This window comes from Aulonocara sp. 'chitande type north' Nkhata Bay, linkage group LG18 (genome assembly GCF_057382095.1).
Source record: "Aulonocara sp. 'chitande type north' Nkhata Bay isolate Kocher_YH1m ecotype deep benthic linkage group LG18, A_spYH_male_GT1.1, whole genome shotgun sequence".
Lineage (NCBI taxonomy): Eukaryota > Metazoa > Chordata > Actinopteri > Cichliformes > Cichlidae > Aulonocara > Aulonocara sp. 'chitande type north' Nkhata Bay.
The window spans coordinates 41,383,244-41,406,855 of record NC_141361.1 but is presented as its reverse complement, the minus strand read 5'-3'; the positions used below and the strand labels follow the sequence as shown (position 1 = coordinate 41,406,855).

General features: G+C 43.9%; 10 non-coding genes across 10 annotated transcripts; all 10 read right to left on the bottom strand.

Moving 5' to 3' along the window:
- Positions 1-1,441: 1,441 nt before the first annotated feature.
- trnap-agg (transfer RNA proline (anticodon AGG)) lies at positions 1,442-1,513 on the bottom strand. Its single transcript has one exon. It is a non-coding gene; the product is annotated as a tRNA-Pro (tRNA).
- A 1,822-nt stretch (positions 1,514-3,335) lies between these two features.
- trnap-ugg (transfer RNA proline (anticodon UGG)) lies at positions 3,336-3,407 on the bottom strand. Its single transcript has one exon. It is a non-coding gene; the product is annotated as a tRNA-Pro (tRNA).
- Positions 3,408-4,282: 875 nt separating this feature from the next.
- trnap-agg (transfer RNA proline (anticodon AGG)) lies at positions 4,283-4,354 on the bottom strand. Its single transcript has one exon. It is a non-coding gene; the product is annotated as a tRNA-Pro (tRNA).
- An 879-nt stretch (positions 4,355-5,233) lies between these two features.
- Positions 5,234-5,305, bottom strand: trnap-ugg (transfer RNA proline (anticodon UGG)). Its single transcript has one exon. It is a non-coding gene; the product is annotated as a tRNA-Pro (tRNA).
- Positions 5,306-7,134: 1,829 nt separating this feature from the next.
- Positions 7,135-7,206, bottom strand: trnap-agg (transfer RNA proline (anticodon AGG)). The gene has a single exon. It is a non-coding gene; the product is annotated as a tRNA-Pro (tRNA).
- An 882-nt stretch (positions 7,207-8,088) lies between these two features.
- On the bottom strand, positions 8,089-8,160 carry trnap-agg (transfer RNA proline (anticodon AGG)). The gene has a single exon. It is a non-coding gene; the product is annotated as a tRNA-Pro (tRNA).
- An 875-nt stretch (positions 8,161-9,035) lies between these two features.
- On the bottom strand, positions 9,036-9,107 carry trnap-ugg (transfer RNA proline (anticodon UGG)). Its single transcript has one exon. It is a non-coding gene; the product is annotated as a tRNA-Pro (tRNA).
- Positions 9,108-9,989: 882 nt separating this feature from the next.
- On the bottom strand, positions 9,990-10,061 carry trnap-ugg (transfer RNA proline (anticodon UGG)). The gene has a single exon. It is a non-coding gene; the product is annotated as a tRNA-Pro (tRNA).
- Positions 10,062-12,514: 2,453 nt separating this feature from the next.
- On the bottom strand, positions 12,515-12,586 carry trnap-agg (transfer RNA proline (anticodon AGG)). Its single transcript has one exon. It is a non-coding gene; the product is annotated as a tRNA-Pro (tRNA).
- Positions 12,587-16,003: 3,417 nt separating this feature from the next.
- Positions 16,004-16,075, bottom strand: trnap-agg (transfer RNA proline (anticodon AGG)). Its single transcript has one exon. It is a non-coding gene; the product is annotated as a tRNA-Pro (tRNA).
- Between the last annotated feature and the right edge of the window lie 7,537 nt (positions 16,076-23,612).

The window sequence follows — 23,612 nt, the reverse complement described above, 5'->3', positions numbered from 1 at the left end:
AAAGGCGTGGGTAAATATCAGCAGAGGTTTCAGGTGAAACCATTATGAGACCTTCACATATGTAGTTTAACGTCTTTACACCGAAATTGAATGGCCTCAATTTCGATCAGAGTTTGTGATCTCTAATAGCCCTTTTCCACTAGCACCTACCTAGCTTGGCTTAACTTGACTCAGCTCGATCTTTAAAGTTTCCATTAGGTGATAGTACCTGGTTACAGGTATTTTTTAGTACCTGCCCAGTAAGGTTTCCAAGGCAATCTCAAAATGTGACATATACAGATTGCGTGGCAGGGACTGTGCAGTCAATGGCATCACTCAATGACTCATGAGAGTGACTCCTTCACAAAATCAACAACGTTATTTTAGAAATACAAGTTGATGTCACAGATGACATAGAAAGGTTTGGCACACAACACATTTACAATGCCCCAGAAGGAATGTGTCTTACCAAAGAATTCCATGAAGCTAAGAGCTTGTGATTTTAAGGGGGCTCGTCCGGGATTTGAACCCCGGACCTCTCGCACCCTAAGCGAGAATCATACGCCTAGACCAACGAGCCACAGGAAGTATGTGTTTAAGTCTGGAATTCTGAAAGGATAGACTTAAATCGGCCTTCAAATTCAAGCAGGAATGGTGTTAAGCTCTCTTCAGTATTCATTTTTGTACCTTCAGGCCTTTGCTACTGACAAGCTCCAACAGGGATGACTCCAGAGGGACTGCACACAGTGAATGAGAAAAAAGGGTTCCCAGTCATCCACGTCATGGTAGTCTGATGAGCTTTGAAAGAAAGCAGCTGGAATTCTCTAAGTGCCTTGAAGACCTTTCACCTCTCCTCTGAGAACCTTCGTTAGATCTAAAACTAAACGTTGGAGAGTCCCAGGTATTTAAAACCCAGAGCGGGTTGTCTTTGCCAGGGTCGTTGACCAACTATGAAACACATCACATGAGCCAAGGGGTGGAAAAAAGGCGTGGGTAAATATCAGCAGAGGTTTCAGGTGAAACCATTATGAGACCTTCACATATGTAGTTTAACGTCTTTACACCGAAATTGAATGGCCTCAATTTCGATCAGAGTTTGTGATCTCTAATAGCCCTTTTCCACTAGCACCTACCTAGCTTGGCTTAACTTGACTCAGCTCGATCTTTAAAGTTTCCATTAGGTGATAGTACCTGGTTACAGGTATTTTTTAGTACCTGCCCAGTAAGGTTTCCAAGGCAATCTCAAAATGTGACATATACAGATTGCGTGGCAGGGACTGTGCAGTCAATGGCATCACTCAATGACTCATGAGAGTGACTCCTTCACAAACGTTGTTTTAGAAAGACAAATTGGTGTCCCAGATCACATTGAACGGTTTGGCACACAACACATTTACAATGCCCCAGAAGGAATGTGTCTTACCAAAGAATTCCATGAAGCTTAGAGCTTGTGATGTTAAGGGGGCTCGTCCGGGATTTGAACCCGGGACCTCTCGCACCCTAAGCGAGAATCATACGCCTAGACCAACGAGCCACAGGTAGCATGTGTTTAAGTCTGGAACTCTGAAAGGATAGACTTAAATCGGCCTTCAAATTCAAGCAGGAATGGTGTTAAGCTCTCTTCAGTATTCATTTTTGTACCTTCAGGCCTTTGCTACTGACAAGCTCCAACAGGGATGACTCCAGAGGGACTGCACACAGTGAATGAGAAAAAAGGGTTCCCAGTCATCCACGTCATGGTAGTCTGATGAGCTTTGAAAGAAAGCAGCTGGAATTCTCTAAGTGCCTTGAAGACCTTTCACCTCTCCTCTGAGAACCTTCGTTAGATCTAAAACTAAACGTTGGAGAGTCCCAGGTATTTAAAACCCAGAGCGGGTTGTCTTTACCAGGGTCGTTGACCAACTATGAAACACATCACATGAGCCAAGGGGTGGAAAAAAGGTGTGGGTAAATATCAGCAGAGGTGAAACCATTATGAGACCTTCACATATGTAGTTTAACGTCTTTACACCGAAATTGAATGGCCTCAATTTCGATCAGAGTTTGTGATCTCTAATAGCCCTTTTCCACTAGCACCTACCTAGCTTGGCTTAACTTGACTCAGCTCGATCTTTAAAGTTTCCATTAGGTGATAGTACCTGGTTACAGGTATTTTTTAGTACCTGCCCAGTAAGGTTTCCAAGGCAATCTCAAAATGTGACATATACAGATTGCGTGGCAGGGACTGTGCAGTCAATGGCATCACTCAATGACTCATGAGAGTGACTCCTTCACAAACGTTGTTTTAGAAAGACAAATTGGTGTCCCAGATCACATTGAACGGTTTGGCACACAACACATTTACAATGCCCCAGAAGGAATGTGTCTTTCCAAAGAATTCCATGAAGCTAAGAGCTTGTGATTTTAAGGGGGATCGTCCGGGATTTGAACCCGGGACCTCTCGCACCCAAAGCGAGAATCATACGCCTAGACCAACGAGCCACAGGAAGCCTGTGTTTAAGACTGGAACTCTGAAAGGATAGACTTAAATCGGTCTTCAAATTCAAGCAGGAATGGTGTTAAGCTCTCTTCAGTATTCATTTTTGTACCTTCAGGCCTTTGCTACTGACAAGCTCCAACAGGGATGACTCCAGAGGGACTGCACACAGTGAATGAGAAAAAAGGGTTCCCAGTCATCCACGTCATGGTAGTCTGATGAGCTTTGAAAGAAAGCAGCTGGAATTCTCTAAGTGCCTTGAAGACCTTTCACCTCTCCTCTGAGAACCTTCGTTAGATCTAAAACTAAATGTTGGAGAGTCCCAGGTATTTAAACCCTAGATGGGGTTGTCTTTACCAGGGTCGTTGACCAACTATGAAACACATCACATGAGCCAAGGGGTGGAAAAAAGGCGTGGGTAATTATCAGCAGAGGTGAAACCATTACGAGACCTTCACATATGTAGTTTAACGTCTTTACACCGAAATTGAATGGCCTCAATTTCGATCAGAGTTTGTGATCTCTAATAGCCCTTTTCCACTAGCACCTACCTAGCTTGGCTTAACTTGACTCAGCTCGATCTTTAAAGTTTCCATTAGGTGATAGTACCTGGTTACAGGTATTTTTTAGTACCTGCCCAGTAAGGTTTCCAAGGCAATCTCAAAATGTGACATATACAGATTGCGTGGCAGGGACTGTGCAGTCAATGGCATCACTCAATGACTCATGAGAGTGACTCCTTCACAAACGTTGTTTTAGAAAGACAAATTGGTGTCACACATCACATTGAACGGTTTGGCACACAACACATTTACAATGCCCCAGAAGGAATGTGTCTTTCCAAAGAATTCCATGAAGCTAAGAGCTTGTGATTTTAAGGGGGCTCGTCCGGGATTTGAACCCGGGACCTCTCGCACCCAAAGCGAGAATCATACGCCTAGACCAACGAGCCACAGGAAGCCTGTATTTAAGTCTGGAACTCTGAAAGGATAGACTTAAATCGGCCTTCAAATTCAAGCAGGAATGGTGTTAAGCTCTCTTCAGTATTCATTTTTGTATCTTCAGGCCTTTGCTACTGACAAGCTCCAACAGGGATGACTCCAGAGGGACTGCACACAGTGAATGAGAAAAAAGGGTTCCCAGTCATCCACGTCATGGTAGTCTGATGAGCTTTGAAAGAAAGCAGCTGGAATTCTCTAAGTGCCTTGAAGACCTTTCACCTCTCCTCTGAGAACCTTCGTTAGATCTAAAACTAAACGTTGGAGAGTCCCAGGTATTTAAAACCCAGAGCGGGTTGTCTTTACCAGGGTCGTTGACCAACTATGAAACACATCACATGAGCCAAGGGGTGGAAAAAAGGCGTGGGTAATTATCAGCAGAGGTGAAACCATTACGAGACCTTCACATATGTAATTTAACGTCTTTACACCGAAATTGAATGGCCTCAATTTCGATCAGAGTTTGTGATCTCTAATAGCCCTTTTCCACTAGCACCTACCTAGCTTGGCTTAACTTGACTCAGCTCGATCTTTAAAGTTTCCATTAGGTGATAGTACCTGGTTACAGGTATTTTTTAGTACCTGCCCAGTAAGGTTTCCAAGGCAATCTCAAAATGTGACATATACAGATTGCGTGGCAGGGACTGTGCAGTCAATGGCATCACTCAATGACTCATGAGAGTGACTCCTTCACAAACGTTGTTTTAGAAAGACAAATTGGTGTCACACATCACATTGAACGGTTTGGCACACAACACATTTACAATGCCCCAGAAGGAATGTGTCTTACCAAAGAATTCCATGAAGCTTAGAGCTTGTGATGTTCAGGGGGCTCGTCCGGGATTTGAACCCGGGACCTCTCGCACCCTAAGCGAGAATCATACGCCTAGACCAACGAGCCACAGGAAGCATGTGTTTAAGTCTGGAACTCTGAAAGGATAGACTTAAATCGGCCTTCAAATTCAAGCAGGAATGGTGTTAAGCTCTCTTCAGTATTCATTTTTGTACCTTCAGGCCTTTGCTACTGACAAGCTCCAACAGGGATGACTCCAGAGGGACTGCACACAGTGAATGAGAAAAAAGGGTTCCCAGTCATCCACGTCATGGTAGTCTGATGAGCTTTGAAAGAAAGCAGCTGGAATTCTCTAAGTGCCTTGAAGACCTTTCACCTCTCCTCTGAGAACCTTCGTTAGATCTAAAACTAAACGTTGGAGAGTCCCAGGTATTTAAAACCCAGAGCGGGTTGTCTTTGCCAGGGTCGTTGACCAACTATGAAACACATCACATGAGCCAAGGGGTGGAAAAAAGGCGTGGGTAAATATCAGCAGAGGTTTCAGGTGAAACCATTATGAGACCTTCACATATGTAGTTTAACGTCTTTACACCGAAATTGAATGGCCTCAATTTCGATCAGAGTTTGTGATCTCTAACGCTTTTCCACTTGCACCTACCTAGCTTGGCTTAACTTGACTCAGCTCGATCTTTAAAGTTTCCATTAGGTGATAGTACCTGGTTACAGGTATTTTTTAGTACCTGCCCAGTAAGGTTTCCAAGGCAATCTCAAAATGTGACATATACAGATTGCGTGGCAGGGACTGTGCAGTCAATGGCATCACTCAATGACTCATGAGAGTGACTCCTTCACAAACGTTGTTTTAGAAAGACAAATTGGTGTCACACATCACATTGAACGGTTTGGCACACAACACATTTACAATGCCCCAGAAGGAATGTGTCTTTCCAAAGAATTCCATGAAGCTAAGAGCTTGTGATTTTAAGGGGGCTCGTCCGGGATTTGAACCCGGGACCTCTCGCACCCAAAGCGAGAATCATACGCCTAGACCAACGAGCCACAGGAAGCCTGTGTTTAAGTCTGGAACTCTGAAAGGATAGACTTAAATCGGCCTTCAAATTCAAGCAGGAATGGTGTTAAGCTCTCTTCAGTATTCATTTTTGTACCTTCAGGCCTTTGCTACTGACAAGCTCCAACAGGGATGACTCCAGAGGGACTGCACACAGTGAATGAGAAAAAAGGGTTCCCAGTCATCCACGTCATGGTAGTCTGATGAGCTTTGAAAGAAAGCAGCTGGAATTCTCTAAGTGCCTTGAAGACCTTTCACCTCTCCTCTGAGAACCTTCGTTAGATCTAAAACTAAACGTTGGAGAGTCCCAGGTATTTAAAACCCAGAGCGGGTTGTCTTTGCCAGGGTCGTTGACCAACTATGAAACACATCACATGAGCCAAGGGGTGGAAAAAAGGCGTGGGTAAATATCAGCAGAGGTTTCAGGTGAAACCATTATGAGACCTTCACATATGTAGTTTAACGTCTTTACACCGAAATTGAATGGCCTCAATTTCGATCAGAGTTTGTGATCTCTAATAGCCCTTTTCCACTAGCACCTACCTAGCTTGGCTTAACTTGACTCAGCTCGATCTTTAAAGTTTCCATTAGGTGATAGTACCTGGTTACAGGTATTTTTTAGTACCTGCCCAGTAAGGTTTCCAAGGCAATCTCAAAATGTGACATATACAGATTGCGTGGCAGGGACTGTGCAGTCAATGGCATCACTCAATGACTCATGAGAGTGACTCCTTCACAAACGTTGTTTTAGAAAGACAAATTGGTGTCACACATCACATTGAACGGTTTGGCACACAACACATTTACAATGCCCCAGAAGGAATGTGTCTTACCAAAGAATTCCATGAAGCTAAGAGCTTGTGATGTTCAGGGGGTTCGTCCGGGATTTGAACCCGGGACCTCTCGCACCCTAAGCGAGAATCATACGCCTAGACCAACGAGCCACAGGAAGCATGTGTTTAAGTCTGGAACTCTGAAAGGATAGACTTAAATCGGCCTTCAAATTCAAGCAGGAATGGTGTTAAGCTCTCTTCAGTATTCATTTTTGTACCTTCAGGCCTTTGCTACTGACAAGCTCCAACAGGGATGACTCCAGAGGGACTGCACACAGTGAATGAGAAAAAAGGGTTCCCAGTCATCCACGTCATGGTAGTCTGATGAGCTTTGAAAGAAAGCAGCTGGAATTCTCTAAGTGCCTTGAAGACCTTTCACCTCTCCTCTGAGAACCTTCGTTAGATCTAAAACTAAATGTTGGAGAGTCCCAGGTATTTAAACCCTAGATGGGGTTGTCTTTACCAGGGTCGTTGACCAACTATGAAACACATCACATGAGCCAAGGGGTGGAAAAAAGGCGTGGGTAATTATCAGCAGAGGTGAAACCATTATGAGACCTTCACATATGTAGTTTAACGTCTTTACACCGAAATTGAATGGCCTCAATTTCGATCAGAGTTTGTGATCTCTAATAGCCCTTTTCCACTAGCACCTACCTAGCTTGGCTTAACTTGACTCAGCTCGATCTTTAAAGTTTCCATTAGGTGATAGTACCTGGTTACAGGTATTTTTTAGTACCTGCCCAGTAAGGTTTCCAAGGCAATCTCAAAATGTGACATATACAGATTGCGTGGCAGGGACTGTGCAGTCAATGGCATCACTCAATGACTCATGAGAGTGACTCCTTCACAAACGTTGTTTTAGAAAGACAAATTGGTGTCACACATCACATTGAACGGTTTGGCACACAACACATTTACAATGCCCCAGAAGGAATGTGTCTTACCAAAGAATTCCATGAAGCTTAGAGCTTGTGATGTTCAGGGGGCTCGTCCGGGATTTGAACCCGGGACCTCTCGCACCCTAAGCGAGAATCATACGCCTAGACCAACGAGCCACAGGAAGCATGTGTTTAAGTCTGGAACTCTGAAAGGATAGACTTAAATCGGCCTTCAAATTCAAGCAGGAATGGTGTTAAGCTCTCTTCAGTATTCATTTTTGTACCTTCAGGCCTTTGCTACTGACAAGCTCCAACAGGGATGACTCCAGAGGGACTGCACACAGTGAATGAGAAAAAAGGGTTCCCAGTCATCCACGTCATGGTAGTCTGATGAGCTTTGAAAGAAAGCAGCTGGAATTCTCTAAGTGCCTTGAAGACCTTTCACCTCTCCTCTGAGAACCTTCGTTAGATCTAAAACTAAACGTTGGAGAGTCCCAGGTATTTAAAACCCAGAGCGGGTTGTCTTTGCCAGGGTCGTTGACCAACTATGAAACACATCACATGAGCCAAGGGGTGGAAAAAAGGCGTGGGTAAATATCAGCAGAGGTTTCAGGTGAAACCATTATGAGACCTTCACATATGTAGTTTAACGTCTTTACACCGAAATTGAATGGCCTCAATTTCGATCAGAGTTTGTGATCTCTAATAGCCCTTTTCCACTAGCACCTACCTAGCTTGGCTTAACTTGACTCAGCTCGATCTTTAAAGTTTCCATTAGGTGATAGTACCTGGTTACAGGTATTTTTTAGTACCTGCCCAGTAAGGTTTCCAAGGCAATCTCAAAATGTGACATATACAGATTGCGTGGCAGGGACTGTGCAGTCAATGGCATCACTCAATGACTCATGAGAGTGACTCCTTCACAAACGTTGTTTTAGAAAGACAAATTGGTGTCACACATCACATTGAACGGTTTGGCACACAACACATTTACAATGCCCCAGAAGGAATGTGTCTTACCAAAGAATTCCATGAAGCTTAGAGCTTGTGATGTTCAGGGGGCTCGTCCGGGATTTGAACCCGGGACCTCTCGCACCCTAAGCGAGAATCATACGCCTAGACCAACGAGCCACAGGAAGCATGTGTTTAAGTCTGGAACTCTGAAAGGATAGACTTAAATCGGCCTTCAAATTCAAGCAGGAATGGTGTTAAGCTCTCTTCAGTATTCATTTTTGTACCTTCAGGCCTTTGCTACTGACAAGCTCCAACAGGGATGACTCCAGAGGGACTGCACACAGTGAATGAGAAAAAAGGGTTCCCAGTCATCCACGTCATGGTAGTCTGATGAGCTTTGAAAGAAAGCAGCTGGAATTCTCTAAGTGCCTTGAAGACCTTTCACCTCTCCTCTGAGAACCTTCGTTAGATCTAAAACTAAACGTTGGAGAGTCCCAGGTATTTAAAACCCAGAGGGGGTTGTCTTTACCAGGGTCGTTGACCAACTATGAAACACATCACATGAGCCAAGGGGTGGAAAAAAGGCGTGGGTAATTATCAGCAGAGGTGAAACCATTATGAGACCTTCACATATGTAGTTTAACGTCTTTACACCGAAATTGAATGGCCTCAATTTCGATCAGAGTTTGTGATCTCTAACGCTTTTCCACTTGCACCTACCTAGCTTGGCTTAACTTGACTCAGCTCGATCTTTAAAGTTTCCATTAGGTGATAGTACCTGGTTACAGGTATTTTTTTAGTACCTGCCCAGTAAGGTTTCCAAGGCAATCTAAAAAAATGTGACATATACAGATTGCGTGGCAGGGACTGTGCAGTCAATGGCATCACTCAATGAGTCATGAGAGTGACTCCTTCACAAACGTTGTTTTAGAAAGACAAATTGGTGTCCCAGATCACATTGAACGGTTTGGCACACAACACATTTACAATGCCCCAGAAGGAATGTGTCTTTCCAAAGAATTCCATGAAGCTAAGAGCTTGTGATTTTAAGGGGGCTCGTCCGGGATTTGAACCCGGGACCGCTCGCACCCAAAGCGAGAATCATACGCCTAGACCAACGAGCCACAGGAAGCCTGTATTTAAGTCTGGAACTCTGAAAGGATAGACTTAAATCGGCCTTCAAATTCAAGCAGGAATGGTGTTAAGCTCTCTTCAGTATTCATTTTTGTACCTTCAGGCCTTTGCTACTGACAAGCTCCAACAGGGATGACTCCAGAGGGACTGCACACAGTGAATGAGAAAAAAGGGTTCCCAGTCATCCACGTCATGGTAGTCTGATGAGCTTTGAAAGAAAGCAGCTGGAATTCTCTAAGTGCCTTGAAGACCTTTCACCTCTCCTCTGAGAACCTTCGTTAGATCTAAAACTAAACGTTGGAGAGTCCCAGGTATTTAAAACCCAGAGCGGGTTGTCTTTGCCAGGGTCGTTGACCAACTATGAAACACATCACATGAGCCAAGGGGTGGAAAAAAGGCGTGGGTAAATATCAGCAGAGGTTTCAGGTGAAACCATTATGAGACCTTCACATATGTAGTTTAACGTCTTTACACCGAAATTGAATGGCCTCAATTTCGATCAGAGTTTGTGATCTCTAATAGCCCTTTTCCACTAGCACCTACCTAGCTTGGCTTAACTTGACTCAGCTCGATCTTTAAAGTTTCCATTAGGTGATAGTACCTGGTTACAGGTATTTTTTAGTACCTGCCCAGTAAGGTTTCCAAGGCAATCTCAAAATGTGACATATACAGATTGCGTGGCAGGGACTGTGCAGTCAATGGCATCACTCAATGAGTCATGAGAGTGACTCCTTCACAAACGTTGTTTTAGAAAGACAAATTGGTGTCACACATCACATTGAACGGTTTGGCACACAACACATTTACAATGCCCCAGAAGGAATGTGTCTTTCCAAAGAATTCCATGAAGCTAAGAGCTTGTGATTTTAAGGGGGCTCGTCCGGGATTTGAACCCGGGACCTCTCGCACCCAAAGCGAGAATCATACGCCTAGACCAACGAGCCACAGGAAGCCTGTGTTTAAGTCTGGAACTCTGAAAGGATAGACTTAAATCGGCCTTCAAATTCAAGCAGGAATGGTGTTAAGCTCTCTTCAGTATTCATTTTTGTACCTTCAGGCCTTTGCTACTGACAAGCTCCAACAGGGATGACTCCAGAGGCAGGGCTCTAGAGTGCGACCAATTTGGTCGCAAATGCGACCAAATTTTTCAGTGGTGCGACTAAAAATAAATATTTGGTCGCACAGGTGCGACCAACTGTTCCGGTAACAAAAAAAAAATCTCTGTAACTCTCCATGTGGTCAACAACAGACACACATTATGCCCCTATCGTGGACTAAACCAATCAGAGATAGTCAGGGGCGGGACCTCTCTGATTGGCCGTGGTCCAGTTGAAAGTGCAGGTGGAAGAGAGAGGTGAGTAGCTTGAATAAAGCGATATCAATTCATTAACGGATTCCACACAAAGACCTAAACACGGAGCGGACCCAACACATCAGAATCAGCTTCGTCTTTCTCGGCTTTCTCACCCGACGGCCTGAACACGGACACGCTGTCGGAGCTTAGCGATTCTTCGGGTCCGCGCTGTGTTTACGTCTTTTTGCGCTGATTCTGAGCTGCAGGTTTTGCCTCTCTCCAACCAAAATTCACCAAGCCTGCAGCAAAAGAAGCAGCAAACTGCGCTTCACATTTGATCAATGTCGTCATGAATTCCCTCTGACTTTTGCTGTTTTGCTTCCACCACGATAAAAATCACACTTCCTGCACAGCTCTCTCTCTCTCTCTGTACTTCAGGAACAGTTTCCCGTCTCAAATCTGTTTTCTGCATTATTCATTCGCTTATTACCCACCAGTCTAGCGTTGTTTACAGCGCTTTTTCTTTTTTCACTTAAATGACCTCGGACAAGAAAGCCTAATTTCTGCTGTTCAATACTGAAGAAATTTTAATTTCTTAAAATTATGCAAAATTGCAGAATATTTTTAAGGTTATCTGCTATAAAAAGCCAGACCAGGAAAATCTCCTTCATGTTTTCCTGTGTTTTATTCTGTTACTTTCACACAAAGGCATCTGCTGTGATTTTCACAATTCTGATGAAGTCTCATGTGTATCAGTACTGATAAATGATCAGAATTATAATATTTCTGACTGTCTGAGGCTAAATTGAATCAAATCAGGACTTTGAGAACCGGAATTGAATGGATTATAGAAATCAGTGATGATACTCAGCCCTAGTGAGCAGCCTAGGCCTGAGAGAAGTGGATGTACTGTAGCTGTGGGTAATAAGAAAAGATGAAAAGAACTATTGATAACTTTTTTGTTAAGTTAAGGCCTGATCTGTCTGAAATTCATAGCCAGTGCTCTGACACGGTGCCATCAATATTTGAATGCTGAAAAAGCACATTATATGCTGCAGTAAATGCACTGCCCAAGTGTCCCCTCTCCCCACGGCCTTTCAGCAGCAGACAGCAGCAAACAGGTCGTCAGAGGAGGCCAAGATGATGATTAAGTTTTTAACATTTTCGACAATATTGACAAAGCACTTTAAGCACAAGTTTGTTAGTTAATAATTTAGAAATTAATATTGTCTGTATGGACTTCCCCCCCCAAAGAAAGTGCACATGTAAAACTGCGGTGTTAAGCGATGCGGTTGAAAAATTTGAGTGCGCCTAACTTTTGTGCCGGTACGCCTAAATTTTTAAAGTTAGGCGTACCGGTGCGCCCATGTCAAAAAGTTAGTCTAGAGCCCTGCTCCAGAGGGACTGCACACAGTGAATGAGAAAAAAGGGTTCCCAGTCATCCACGTCATGGTAGTCTGATGAGCTTTGAAAGAAAGCAGCTGGAATTCTCTAAGTGCCTTGAAGACCTTTCACCTCTCCTCTGAGAACCTTCGTTAGATCTAAAACTAAACGTTGGAGAGTCCCAGGTATTTAAAACCCAGAGCGGGTTGTCTTTACCAGGGTCGTTGACCAACTATGAAACACATCACATGAGCCAAGGGGTGGAAAAAAGGTGTGGGTAATTATCAGCAGAGGTGAAACCATTATGAGACCTTCACATATGTAGTTTAACGTCTTTACACCGAAATTGAATGGCCTCAATTTCGATCAGAGTTTGTGATCTCTAATAGCCCTTTTCCACTTGCACCTACCTAGCTTGGCTTAACTTGACTCAGCTCGATCTTTAAAGTTTCCATTAGGTTATAGTACCTGGTTACAGGTATTTTTTTAGTACCTGCCCAGTAAGGTTTCCAAGGCAATCTCAAAATGTGACATATACAGATTGCGTGGCAGGGACTGTGCAGTCAATGGCATCACTCAATGACTCCTTCACAAACGTTATTTTAGAAAGACAAATTGGTGTCACACTGAACGGTTTGGCACACAACACATTTACAATGCCCCAGAAGGAATGTGTCTTACCAACGAATTCCATGAAGCTTAGAGCTTGTGATGTTAAGGGGGCTCGTCCGGGATTTGAACCCGGGACCTCTCGCACCCTAAGCGAGAATCATACGCCTAGACCAACGAGCCACAGGAAGCATGTGTTTAAGTCTGGAACTCTGAAAGGATAGACTTAAATCGGCCTTCAAATTCAAGCAGGAATGGTGTTAAGCTCTCTTCAGTATTCATTTTTGTACCTTCAGGCCTTTGCTACTGACAAGCTCCAACAGGGATGACTCCAGAGGGACTGCACACAGTGAATGAGAAAAAAGGGTTCCCAGTCATCCACGTCATGGTAGTCTGATGAGCTTTGAAAGAAAGCAGCTGGAATTCTCTAAGTGCCTTGAAGACCTTTCACCTCTCCTCTGAGAACCTTCGTTAGATCTAAAACTAAACGTTGGAGAGTCCCAGGTATTTAAAACCCAGAGCGGGTTGTCTTTACCAGGGTCGTTGACCAACTATGAAACACATCACATGAGCCAAGGGGTGGAAAAAAGGCGTGGGTAATTATCAGCAGAGGTGAAACCATTATGAGACCTTCACATATGTAGTTTAACGTCTTTACACCGAAATTGAATGGCCTCAATTTCGATCAGAGTTTGTGATCTCTAACGCTTTTCCACTTGCACCTACCTAGCTTGGCTTAACTTGACTCAGCTCGATCTTTAAAGTTTCCATTAGGTGATAATACCTGGTTACAGGTATTTTTTTAGTACCTGCCCAGTAAGGTTTCCAAGGCAATCTCAAAATGTGACATATACAGATTGCGTGGCAGGGACTGTGCAGTCAATGGCATCACTCATGAGAGTGACTCCTTCACAAACGTTGTTTTAGAAAGACAAATTGGTGTCACACATCACATTGAACGGTTTGGCACACAACACATTTACAATGCCCCAGAAGGAATGTGTCTTTCCAAAGAGTTCCATGAAGCTAAGAGCTTGTGATTTTAAGGGGGCTCGTCTGGGATTTGAACCCGGGACCTCTCGCACCCAAAGCGAGAATCATACGCCTAGACCAACGAGCCACAGGAAGCCTGTGTTTAAGTCTGGAACTCTGAAAGGATAGACTTAAATCGGCCTTCAAATTCAAGCAGGAATGGTGTTAAGCTCTCTTCAGTATTCATTTTTGTACCTTCAGGCCTTTGCTACTGACAAGCTCCAACAGGGATGACTCCAGAGGCAGGGCTCTAGAGTGCGACCAATTTGGTCGCAAATGCGACCAAATTTTTCAGTGGTGCGACTAAAAATAAATATTTGGTCGCACAGGTGCGACCAACTGTTCCGGTAACAAAAAAAAAATCTCTGTAACTCTCCGTGTGGTCAACAACAGACACACATTATGCCCCTATCGTGGACTAAACCAATCAGAGATAGTCAGGGGCGGGACCTCTCTGATTGGCCGTGGTCCAGTTGAAAGTGCAGGTGGAAGAGAGAGGTGAGTAGCTTGAATAAAGCGATATCAATTCATTAACGGATTCCACACAAAGACCTAAACACGGAGCGGACCCAACACATCAGAATCAGCTTCGTCTTTCTCGGCTTTCTCACCCGACGGCCTGAACACGGACACGCTGTCGGAGCTTAGCGATTCTTCGGGTCCGCGCTGTGTTTACGTCTTTTTGCGCTGATTCTGAGCTGCAGGTTTTGCCTCTCTCCAACCAAAATTCACCAAGCCTGCAGCAAAAGAAGCAGCAAACTGCGCTTCACATTTGATCAATGTCGTCATGAATTCCCTCTGACTTTTGCTGTTTTGCTTCCACCACGATAAAAATCACACTTCCTGCACAGCTCTCTCTCTCTCTCTGTACTTCAGGAACAGTTTCCCGTCTCAAATCTGTTTTCTGCATTATTCATTCGCTTATTACCCACCAGTCTAGCGTTGTTTACAGCGCTTTTTCTTTTTTCACTTAAATGACCTCGGACAAGAAAGCCTAATTTCTGCTGTTCAATACTGAAGAAATTTTAATTTCTTAAAATTATGCAAAATTGCAGAATATTTTTAAGGTTATCTGCTATAAAAAGCCAGACCAGGAAAATCTCCTTCATGTTTTCCTGTGTTTTATTCTGTTACTTTCACACAAAGGCATCTGCTGTGATTTTCACAATTCTGATGAAGTCTCATGTGTATCAGTACTGATAAATGATCAGAATTATAATATTTCTGACTGTCTGAGGCTAAATTGAATCAAATCAGGACTTTGAGAACCGGAATTGAATGGATTATAGAAATCAGTGATGATACTCAGCCCTAGTGAGCAGCCTAGGCCTGAGAGAAGTGGATGTACTGTAGCTGTGGGTAATAAGAAAAGATGAAAAGAACTATTGATAACTTTTTTGTTAAGTTAAGGCCTGATCTGTCTGAAATTCATAGCCAGTGCTCTGACACGGTGCCATCAATATTTGAATGCTGAAAAAGCACATTATATGCTGCAGTAAATGCACTGCCCAAGTGTCCCCTCTCCCCACGGCCTTTCAGCAGCAGACAGCAGCAAACAGGTCGTCAGAGGAGGCCAAGATGATGATTAAGTTTTTAACATTTTCTACAATATTGACAAAGCACTTTAAGCACAAGTTTGTTAGTTAATAATTTAGAAATTAATATTGTCTGTATGGACTTCCCCCCCCAAAGAAAGTGCACATGTAAAACTGCGGTGTTAAGCGATGCGGTTGAAAAATTTGAGTGCGCCTAACTTTTGTGCCGGTACGCCTAAATTTTTAAAGTTAGGCGTACCGGTGCGCCCATGTCAAAAAGTTAGTCTAGAGCCCTGCTCCAGAGGGACTGCACACAGTGAATGAGAAAAAAGGGTTCCCAGTCATCCACGTCATGGTAGTCTGATGAGCTTTGAAAGAAAGCAGCTGGAATTCTCTAAGTGCCTTGAAGACCTTTCACCTCTCCTCTGAGAACCTTCGTTAGATCTAAAACTAAACGTTGGAGAGTCCCAGGTATTTAAAACCCAGAGCGGGTTGTCTTTACCAGGGTCGTTGACCAACTATGAAACACATCACATGAGCCAAGGGGTGGAAAAAAGGTGTGGGTAATTATCAGCAGAGGTGAAACCATTATGAGACCTTCACATATGTAGTTTAACGTCTTTACACCGAAATTGAATGGCCTCAATTTCGATCAGAGTTTGTGATCTCTAATAGCCCTTTTCCACTTGCACCTACCTAGCTTGGCTTAACTTGACTCAGCTCGATCTTTAAAGTTTCCATTAGGTGATAGTACCTGGTTACAGGTATTTTTTAGTACCTGCCCAGTAAGGTTTCCAAGGCAATCTCAAGATGTGACATATACAGATTGCGTGGCAGGGACTGTGCAGTCAATGGCATCACTCAATGACTCATGAGAGTGACTCCTTCACAAAATCAACAACGTTATTTTAGAAATACAAGTTGATGTCACAGATGACATAGAAAGGTTTGGCACACAACACATTTACAATGCCCCAGAAGGAATGTGTCTTACCAAAGAATTCCATGAAGCTAAGAGCTTGTGATTTTAAGGGGGCTCGTCCGGGATTTGAACCCGGGACCTCTCGCACCCTAAGCGAGAATCATACGCCTAGACCAACGAGCCACAGGAAGCATGTGTTTAAGTCTGGAACTCTGAAAGGATAGACTTAAATCGGCCTTCAAATTCAAGCAGGAATGGTGTTAAGCTCTCTTCAGTATTCATTTTTGTACCTTCAGGCCTTTGCTACTGACAAGCTCCAACAGGGATGACTCCAGAGGGACTGCACACAGTGAATGAGAAAAAAGGGTTCCCAGTCATCCACGTCATGGTAGTCTGATGAGCTTTGAAAGAAAGCAGCTGGAATTCTCTAAGTGCCTTGAAGACCTTTCACCTCTCCTCTGAGAACCTTCGTTAGATCTAAAACTAAACGTTGGAGAGTCCCAGGTATTTAAAACCCAGAGCGGGTTGTCTTTACCAGGGTCGTTGACCAACTATGAAACACATCACATGAGCCAAGGGGTGGAAAAAAGGCGTGGGTAATTATCAGCAGAGGTGAAACCATTATGAGACCTTCACATATGTAGTTTAACGTCTTTACACCGAAATTGAATGGCCTCAATTTCGATCAGAGTTTGTGATCTCTAACGCTTTTCCACTTGCACCTACCTAGCTTGGCTTAACTTGACTCAGCTCGATCTTTAAAGTTTCCATTAGGTGATAGTACCTGGTTACAGGTATTTTTTTAGTACCTGCCCAGTAAGGTTTCCAAGGCAATCTCAAAATGTGACATATACAGATTGCGTGGCAGGGACTGTGCAGTCAATGGCATCACTCAATGACTCATGAGAGTGACTCCTTCACAAAATCAACAACGTTATTTTAGAAATACAAGTTGATGTCACAGATGACATAGAAAGGTTTGGCACACAACACATTTACAATGCCCCAGAAGGAATGTGTCTTACCAAAGAATTCCATGAAGCTAAGAGCTTGTGATTTTAAGGGGGCTCGTCCGGGATTTGAAACCAGGACCTCTCGCACCCTAAGCGAGAATCATACGCCTAGACCAACGAGCCACAGGAAACATGTGTTTAAGTCTGGAACTCTGAAAGGATAGACTTAAATCGGCCTTCAAATTCAAGCAGGAATGGTGTTAAGCTCTCTTCAGTATTCATTTTTGTACCTTCAGGCCTTTGCTACTGACAAGCTCCAACAGGGATGACTCCAGAGGGACTGCACACAGTGAATGAGAAAAAAGGGTTCCCAGTCATCCACGTCATGGTAGTCTGATGAGCTTTGAAAGAAAGCAGCTGGAATTCTCTAAGTGCCTTGAAGACCTTTCACCTCTCCTCTGAGAACCTTCGTTAGATCTAAAACTAAACGTTGGAGAGTCCCAGGTATTTAAAACCCAGAGCGGGTTGTCTTTACCAGGGTCGTTGACCAACTATGAAACACATCACATGAGCCAAGGGGTGGAAAAAAGGCGTGGGTAATTATCAGCAGAGGTTTCAGGTGAAACCATTATGAGACCTTCACATATGTAGTTTAACGTCTTTACACCGAAATTGAATGGCCTCAATTTCGATCAGAGTTTGTGATCTCTAATAGCCCTTTTCCACTAGCACCTACCTAGCTTGGCTTAACTTGACTCAGCTCGATCTTTAAAGTTTCCATTAGGTGATAGTACCTGGTTACAGGTATTTTTTAGTACCTGCCCAGTAAGGTTTCCAAGGCAATCTCAAAATGTGACATATACAGATTGCGTGGCAGGGACTGTGCAGTCAATGGCATCACTCAATGAGTCATGAGAGTGACTCCTTCACAAAAGCAACAACGTTATTTTAGAAATACAAGTTGATGTCACAGAAAGGTTTGGCACACAACACATTTACAATGCCCCAGAAGGAATGTGTCTTACCAAAGAATTCCATGAAGCTAAGAGGTTGTGATTTTAAGGGGGCTCGTCCGGGATTTGAACTCGGGACCTCTCGCACCCTAAGCGAGAATCATACGCCTAGACCAACGAGCCTCAGGAAGCCTGTACTTAACTCTGCAACTCTGAAAGGATAGACTTAAATCGGCCTTCAAATTCAAGCAGGAATGGTGTTAAGCTCTCTTCAGTATTCATTTTTGTACCTTCAGGCCTTTGCTACTGACAAGCTCCAACAGGGATGACTCCAGAGGGACTGCACACAGTGAATGAGAAAAAAGGGTTCCCAGTCATCCACGTCATGGTAGTCTGATGAGCTTTGAAAGAAAGCAGCTGGAATTCTCTAAGTGCCTTGAAGACCTTTCACCTCTCCTCTGAGAACCTTCGTTAGATCCAAAACTAAACGTTGGAGAGTCCCAGGTATTTAAAACCCAGAGCGGGTTGTCTTTACCAGGGTCGTTGACCAACTATGAAACACATCACATGAGCCAAGGGGTGGAAAAAAGGCGTGGGTAATTATCAGCAGAGGTGAAACCATTATGAGACCTTCACATATGTAGTTTAACGTCTTTACACCGAAATTGCAGTTTATTCCAACATCAAAATGGGCTACAGGGCCAGACTTTTGCCACATCTGGGTCAGTCTGACCACTTGTCACTGTTTCTAATCCCTGCATATGCCCCCCTCAAGAAAACTGCTCTTACCATCACAAAGAATATTACCATATGGTCAGAGGGTGCCTCTCAGCAGCTGCAGGACTGTTTTGACAGGACTAACTGGGATATCTTTGAACATCAGGACTTGGAAATGTTCACAGACAGTGTCCTCTGCTATATAAAACACTGCATAGACACTGTTACAGCAGTCAAACGGATCCGGGCTTATCCCAACCAAAAGCCCTGGATGACCCGGGAGGTCAGGCAGCTGCTGCAGGAGAGGAACATTGCGTTCAGGTCTGGCAACAGGGATTACTACACCACAGCCCGATCCAACCTGAAGAGAGGCATCAGAGAGGCAAAGGGGGACTATAGGAGGAGGATTGAGGACCATCTGAAGAGTAATACCAGCCGGCAGGTGTGGCAAGGCATCCGGCACCTAACCAACTATAAGATCAATCTCGGAGCTGCGGACGGTGACCTGGAGCTGGCAGAGGAGCTGAATATCTTCTTCGCCCGCTTTGAGACCAGGGTACCGGAGGTATTGGAGCCACAGCAGCAACACGCCACCCATAGCTGCACCACCCTCACCCTGGAAGAGCACGAGGTGAGGCGCATGCTGCAGGCTGTTAACCCGAGGAAGGCGGCGGGTCCTGATGGTGTGCCAGGTCGAATATTGAGGGATTGTGCAGAACAGCTGGCTGGGATCTTCACCAGGATCTTCAACAAATCCCTCGCACAGGCGACTGTCCCACTCTGCCTGAAGTCCTCCACCATAGTCCCCTTGCCTAAGAAGCCCCACATCACCGGCCTGAATGACTACAGACCGGTGGCACTCACCCCAGTGGTAATGAAATGCTTTGAGAAGCTGGTCTGCAGACACATCACAGCAGCCCTGCCCCGCAGCCTGGATCCACACCAGTTTGCCTACAGAGCAAACCGGTCCACGGAAGACGCTGTAGCCACAGCACTCCATGCTGCATTAACTCACCTGGAAGAGCATGGTAGCTATGTGCGGATGCTCTTCGTGGATTACTGCTCAGCTTTTAACACCATCCTTCCACATAAACTGGTGGCCAAGCTACAAGACCTGGGGCTTCCATACAGCACCTGCATGTGGATCAACAGCTTCCTCTCGGGCCGTAGACAGAGAGTCAGAGTTGGCCATCACACATCCTCAGCCCTGAGTCTCAGCACTGGCTCACCCCAGGGCTGTGTGCTCAGTCCACTGCTCTACTCTCTCTACACACACGACTGCACTCCTCGCCACCACAGCAACATCTTTGTGAAATTTGAAGATGACACCACAGTGGTGGGGCTCATTACCAAGGGAGACGAGTCTACGTACAGAGACGAGGTGGAGCAGCTGACGTCATGGTGTAAGGCCAATAACCTCCTCCTCAACACTTCAAAAACCAAAGAACTCATAATAGATTTCAGAAGGAAAAAGGCAGAGATCCAACCACTATTCATAAATGGGGACTGTGTAGAAAGGGTGGCAAGCTTCCGCTTCCTGGGAGTCAATATAGAGGAGAACCTTTCCTGGAGTGTGAACACCTCCGAGCTGCTGAAAAAGGCCCAACAGAGACTGTACTTCCTGAGAATTCTCAGGAGGAATAACATCACACAGAAACTGCTGGTGTCCTTCTACAGAGCCACCATTGAGAGTGTTCTAACTTACTGCATATGTATTTGGTACACTAGCTGCACAGGGGCTCAGAGGAAAGCACTCCAAGGGATCATTAACACCGCCCAAAAGATCACTGGCTGCCCTCTTCCCACACTGGAAGTTCTACACAATGCCCACTGTTTTAAAAAGGCCCAAAACATCATAAAAGACACCTCACATCCTGGCCACTCCCTGTTCGAACTGTTGCCCTCAGGCAGACGGTACAGGGCAATCAGAGCAAGGACTAATAGACTCAAACACAGCTGTTATCCAACTGCAATAACACATCTGAATACTACAAAAAAAATGTCCATCACGCCACTCTTGTGTTAATCTATGCACGGCCTGAAGCATGTGTGTGGGAATGTATGTGAATGTTTTACTGTTACATCTTATTAGTATTTTAAGTATTCTATCTATTTTATTTATTGAATTTTATTGTTTTATTTATATTTTGATATTGCTAGGGATGATGCAATGATCGGGGACCATTCTTCATTTCGTTGTTCTCGTGACAATGACAATAAAGTTTCTGATTCTGATTCTGATTGAATGGCCTCAATTTTGATCAGAGTTTGTGATCTCTAATAGCCCTTTTCCACTTGCACCTACCTAGCTTGGCTTAACTTGACTCAGCTCGATCTTTAAAGTTTCCATTAGGTGATAGTACCTGGTTACAGGTATTTTTTTAGTACCTGCCCAGTAATGTTTCCAAGGCAATCTCAAAATGTGACATATACAGATTGCATGGCAGGGACTATGCAGTCAATGGCATCACTCAATGAGTCATGAGAGTGACTCCTTCACAAAATCAAAAACGTTATTTTAGAAAGACAAATTGGTGTCACACATCACATTGAATGGCTTGGCACACAGCACATTTACAATGCCCCAGAAGGAATGTGTCTTACCAAAGAATTCCATGAAGCTAAGAGCTGGTGATTTTAAGGGGGCTCGTCCAGGATTTGAACCCGGAACCTCTCGCACCCAAAGCGAGAATCATACGCCTAGACCAACGAGCCACAGGTAAGGCAAGGCAAGGCAAGGCAAGGCAAATTCATTTGTATAGCACAATTCAACAACAAGGTGATTCAAAGTGCTTTACAGAGACATTAGAAACAAAAACAAATAAAAAGCATGATTTAAAATTGATTAAAACAAGCAAACAAACAAACTAACTAAACACACACATTTCACACCTGTTCGCGCGATCTGAACCCTTATCGTAAGGGGAGCTACCAGTCCTTCTGTGGACGAGCTACTTTCTATTTTAAATTCCCTGAATTTAAAATACTCTCTAGACCCAGTCTAGACCCAGCTGGGGAGCTACCCAGAGCTCTAATCCCACACCTGTTCGCGCGATCTGAACCCTTATCATAAGGGGAGCTACCAGTCCTTCTGTGGACGAGCTACTTTCTATTTTAAATTCCCTGAATTTAAAATACTCTCTAGACCCAGTCTAGACCCAGCTGGGGAGCTACCCAGAGCTCTAATCCCACACCTGTTCGCGCGATCTGAACCCTTATCATAAGGGGAGCTACCAGTCCTTCTGTGGACGAGCTACTTTCTATTTTAAATTCCCTGAATTTAAAATACTCTCTAGACCCAGTCTAGACCCAGCTGGGGAGCTACCCAGAGCTCTAATCCCACACCTGTTCGCGCGATCTGAACCCTTATCGTAAGGGGAGCTACCAGTCCTTCTGTGGACGAGCTACTTTCTATTTTAAATTCCCTGAATTTAAAATACTCTCTAGACCCAGTCTAGACCCAGCTGGGGAGCTACCCAGAGCTCTAAACCCACTTAACAAACAAACAAACAAACAAAACAGTATATAAAATCAAAACAGATAAAATCAGAACAGTAGATAAAATCAGTAGTTAATGTAAGTTTGGAAATTTAAGCTTAACAAACAAACAAAACAGTATATAAAATCAAAACAGATAAAATCAGAAATAGATAAGATCAGTAGTTAGTGTAAGTTTTGAAATGTAAGCTTAAAAGTGTGGATTTGGTGCTTTATTCAAATGCAGCTGAGAATAGGTGAGTCTTCAGCCTGGATTTAAATAAACTGAGTGTTTCAGCTGATCTGAGGCTTTCTGGGAGTTTGTTCCAGATATAAGGAGCATAAAAGCTGAATGCAGCTTCTCCGTGTCTGGTTCTGACTCTGGGAACTGATAAAAGACCGGATCCATATGACCTGAGGGATCTGGAAGGTTCATACTGGGTCAGGAGGTCACTGATGTATTTTGGTCCTAAACCATTCAGAGCTTTATAGACCAGCATCAGGACTTTAAAGTCTATCCTCTGACGGACAGGCAGCCAGTGTAAAGACCTCAGAGCTGGACTGATGTGGTCCACTTTTTTGGTCTTAGTGAGGACTCGAGCAGCAGAGTTCTGAATGAGCTGTAGTTGTCTGACTGATTTTTTTAGGTAGACCTGTAAAGATGCTGTTACAGTAATCAAGCCTACTAAAAATGAATGCATGGACTAGTTTTTCCAGGTCCTGTTGAGACATCAGATCTTTTATCCTTGAAATATTCTTGAGGTGATAGTAAGCTGACTTTGTTATTGGCTTAGTGTGTTTTTCTAAGTTTAGGTCTGCATCCATCACTACACCCAAATTTCTCGCCTGGTTTGTGGTTTTTAGATGTATGGATTGAAGTTCTCTGGTGACCTGTAATCGTTTTTCTTTGGCGCCAAAGACTATTACTTCAGTTTTGTTTTTGTTTAGTTGGAGAAAATTGTGGCACAACCAGTCATTAATTTCCTCAATGCATTTACCAAGAGCCTGTACAGGGCCTCGGTCTCCTGGTGACATTGTGATATATATTTGTGTGTCATCTGCATAGCTGTGGTAGTTTATTTTGTTGTTCTTTATAATCTGTGCCAGTGGGAGCATGTAAATGTTAAACAGAGGGGGTCCCAAGATGGAACCTTGGGGAACTCCACATGTGATACTTGTCTGCTCGGATGTGAAGTTACCTATTGATACAAAGTATTTCCTGTTTTCTAAGTATGTTTTGAACCAGTTTAGTACAGTTCCTGAAAGACCTGTCCAGTTCTCCAGTCGTTTGAGTAATATGTTGTGGTCAACTGTATCAAATGCTGCACTGAGATCCAGTAAAACTAAGACTGACATTTTTCCACTGTCTGTATTCAGACATATGTCATTGAACACTTTTGTCAGAGCGGTTTCAGTGCTGTGGTTCTGTCTAAAACCTGACTGGAAGGCATCGTAGCAATTATTCTGTTTTAAGAAGTAACTGAGCTGTTGAGAAACTGCTTTTTCAATGATCTTACTTAAAAATGGGAGATTTGAGATCGGCCTGTAGTTTTTCATTTGTGTCTTGTCAAGATTGTCCTTTTTCAGTATAGGTTTGATTACAGCAGTTTTTAGTGATTC